The sequence below is a fragment of the Bos taurus genome, chromosome 15 (assembly GCF_002263795.3).
Source record: "Bos taurus isolate L1 Dominette 01449 registration number 42190680 breed Hereford chromosome 15, ARS-UCD2.0, whole genome shotgun sequence".
In the NCBI taxonomy this organism is placed as follows: domain Eukaryota; kingdom Metazoa; phylum Chordata; class Mammalia; order Artiodactyla; family Bovidae; genus Bos; species Bos taurus.
Window position 1 is genome coordinate 3,472,320 of NC_037342.1, and position 4,013 is coordinate 3,476,332.

A 4,013-nucleotide genomic window follows, 5' to 3' on the forward strand; every position below is an offset into this window, starting at 1 on the left:
GGAAAAAGCAAGAGAGTTCCAGAAAAACATCTATTTCTGAAACAGACAGAGGGAGGCATTTGTTCAGAGAAGCGGGACCATTTAGGAGGTTGGAGGAAGAGGAATCAGTTGCTTGCTATGGAATCCTCAGAATCCATTTGGCTTGACCCGCTCCTCCAATTTAGGCTTTTGGCTAAAGATATTTGATCACAAGACACAGACTGAGCAAAATTAAATGACAGCTGCTCCTTCCTCTAGTGTAACCCTGTCATATATTCAAGATTTTGGAACCTCTGGGTGTCCATTGTAAATTGACTCTGACTTTCTCTGTTAGCAACCGCAGCTCTAGCTCTTCACATGGGATCTGGGAGAGAAGAAGCTGCATAGTATTCCCTGGACGCACCACCAGTTTCCGAGTGCTGGTCTGGGACTACACCCAGGTTGGCCTGCCTAGTGCTTGATCGGCTGTTAGTGAGATCCCGAGAAAGGCTCCTGGTGACTGAGCTTAAGGATGGAGCCCCTGGAATCAGTGACATTTGGAGATGTAGCCATCGACTTCACCCAGGAAGAGTGGAACCTGCTAGATAAGTCCCAGAAAAACCTGTTTAGAAATGTGATGCTGGAAACTGTCACCCATCTGGTCTCTGTAGGCTATCAGATCAGCAAATCAGATGTGGTTTTCCAACTGGAACAAGGGAAAGAGTTGTGGACACAAGCAGCAGGAGGCTTCCAAGGTCAGAGTCCAGGCAGTGAAAGTCTCTTTAGACAACAAGAAATGACATTAATGCAAAGTGTCTACTGGAAGCACACATCCCCAGTAAGGACAATGCAGGTTTCTCACACACAAGGGGATCCTGCTGAATGTGCTGATTTGGGAGATGAAGTTACTCCTACATCTTCACTTCAATATTCAATAGTTCCCTTCAGAAGCAAACATAATGTCAGCAAACAGCATGGAAAATCACTTAGTCAAGGGTCATTCCTCAATGGACAGGGTCACATTCACACTAGACATAAATCATGTGAATGTGCTCTGTGTGGGAAAGTTTTTAATAGATGCTCTAGCCTTAGCAGACATAAGATGATTCACACTGGAGAGAAACCATTCAAATGTCAACTGTGTGAGAAAGTCTTCAATCAAAGATTCTCCCTGAAAGTACATGAGAAAACTCACACAGGAGAGAAGCCCTATGAATGCCATCAGTGTGGAAAAGCCTTTAGTAGATGTGCTAGCCTCAGGAGACACAGCATGATTCACACTGGAGAGAAACCATTCAAATGTCAACTGTGTGAGAAAGTCTTCAATCAAAGATTCTCCCTGAAAGTACATGAGAAAACTCACACAGGAGAGAAGCCCTATGAATGCCATCAGTGTGGAAAAGCCTTTAGTAGATGTGCTAGCCTCAGGAGACACAGCATGATTCACACTGGAGAGAAACCATTCAAATGTCATCTGTGTGGGAAAGTCTTCAATCAAAATTCCTCCTTGAAACAATATGAGAGAACTCACACAGGAGAGAAGAGATATGAATGTCATCAGTGCGGCAAAGCCTTTCTTCAAAGCTCTGGCCTTAGTTCACATAAGAAAGTCCATGCTGGAGAGAAACCACATGTATGTCTTGAGTGTGGGAAGGCCTTTACTCATAGTTCAGGGCTTCATGTGCACAAAAGAATCCACATTAAAGAGAAATCACATGTATGCTCTGTGTGTAGGAAGGCCTTCAATAAATATGCTAAGCTGAGGGAACATGAGAGAACCCACAGTGGAGAGAAGCCCTATGAATGTCAGCTCTGTGGAGAACACTTCACTCGTGCCTCTTCCCTTAGACAACACAAGGGAACCCAGCACAGGAGAGAAAACCAGTAGGACCCTCAGTAGATGTTCTGACCTGAGGTGACATAATAAATGTGGAGGTTCCTTCAGGCATTGTGCTATGCAGTCCAGACAGGCACTGCCTGTGGATGTGGATCCACACATGTGCTTTCTCTGTGACTAAGCCTTTAGTCATTAGCCTGACCTCATGTAACTTAACAGAACTCACTCTACAAACACAATATGGGTGTTTCCAGCAACAGCCCCCAACTCTAAAGACCTTAGAGGACATGAGCAGAGGATAAGCAACCACTTCTACTTCTTCGATAATTATTGATCTATGTGAACCAACTCCACAGAGAGAACCACTAAGACTGTGATAACTGTTGACAACCATTCAGTTGATGTGCACAAGAAACCTTGAAAAAAAATAAACACAAGAACAAAGATGAAGACTCTTGAAAGATACCAAAGTAGGTTGAGCAACACCAAGCATACTTTTAAATAATTCATCCTGGAGAAGTTTTTTCATGGAAAGGTATGAGAAATTCTTTCTCCATAGAGCAACCCCTCTGGTTCACACATGCTCAGTCTATAGAACACACTCTCAGGGTCATGACAGAAGGGAAGACTTCAGGGATCACTTTCATTTCTCAGTCAACATTAAATTCTCACACTGAGGATGCAGCAATCCTAAAATCAAAAGTGAATCTACAGCTAGATTTCATATCAGAAAAAAAAAAAAAGATACTGTGTGGGAGGGAGAATCCTGTAAGAATCCTGTAACAGTCAGGCAGTTTGTGATTGGGGGAAATACCTCTTCATGAAAATTTGGTATCAAATGGGGTGTGAAGTGACCCAACCACATGGAATGTAGGTTTTGTAAAATTAAAGTCTGTCAAAAAAAGTCATAGTTGAAAATATTCAAACAATAAAGTCTGTGGCTAAAGAAAAAAAAAAAAACATCTATTTCTGCCTTATTGACTATGCCAAAGCCTTTGACTATGTGGATCATAATAAACTGTGGGAAATTCTGAAAGAGATGGGAATACCAGACCACTTGATCTGCTTCTTGAGAAATTTGTATGCAGGTCAGGAAGCAACAGCTAGAACTGGACATGGAACAACAGACTGGTTCCAAATAGGAAAAGGAGTACGTCAAGGTTGTATATTGTCACCCTGCTTATTTAACTTATATGCAGAGAACATCATGAGAAACCCTGGACTTGAAGAAACACAAGCTGGAATAAAGATTGCCAGGAGAAATATCAATAACCTCAGATATGCAGATCACACCACCCTTATGACAGAAATTGAAGAGGAACTAAAAAGACTCTTGATGAAAGTGAAAGAGAAAAGTGAAAAAGTTGGCTTAAAGCTCAACATTCAGAAAATGAAGATCATGGCATCCAGTCCCATCACTTCATGGGAAATAGATGGGGAAACAGTGGAAACAGTGTCAGACTTTATTTTTCTGGTCTCCAAAATCACTGCAGATGGTGACTGCAGCCATGAAGTTAAAAGATGCTTACTCCTTGGAAGGAAAGTTATGACCAACCTAGATAGCATATTCAAAAGCAGAGATATTACTTTGCCAACAAAGGTTTGTCTAGTCAAGGCTATGGTTTTTCCTGTGGTCATGTATGGATGTGAGAGTTGGACTATGAAGAAATCTGAGAGCTGAAGAATTGATGCTTTTGAACTGTGGTGTTGGAGAAGAGTCTTGAGAGTCCCTTGGACTGCAAGCAGATCCAACCAATCCATTCTGAAGGAGATCAGCCCTGGGATTTCTTTAGAGCGAATGATGCTAAAGCTGAAACTCCAGTACTTTGGCCACCTCATGCAAAGAGTTGACTCATTGGAAAAGACTCTGATGTTGGGAGGGATTGGGGGCAGGAGGAGAAGGGGATGCCAAAGGATGAGATGGCTGGATGGCATCACTGACTCGATGGACGTGAGTCTGAATGAACTCTGGGAGCTGGTGATGAACAGGGAGGCCTGGCGTGCTGGGATTCATGGGGTCACAAAGAGTCGGATATGACTGAGCGACTGATATGATCTGATCTGATCGGATATAGTAGAAAGTGAGGAAAACCTCTTCTGCTGCTGCTGCTGCTGCTGCTAAGACGTTTCAGTACTGTTGCCTGGAAAATTCCATGGATGAAGGAGCTTCTATTCACCTGCAAATGTAACTATTTTTTCTTCTCCACCAGATCTGATT

General features: G+C 42.7%; 1 pseudogene; it reads left to right on the top strand.

Moving 5' to 3' along the window:
- The first annotated feature begins 490 nt into the window (after positions 1–490).
- On the top strand, positions 491–1,846 carry LOC100140270 (zinc finger protein 596-like pseudogene; annotated as a pseudogene).
- The last annotated feature ends 2,167 nt before the right edge of the window (positions 1,847–4,013 follow it).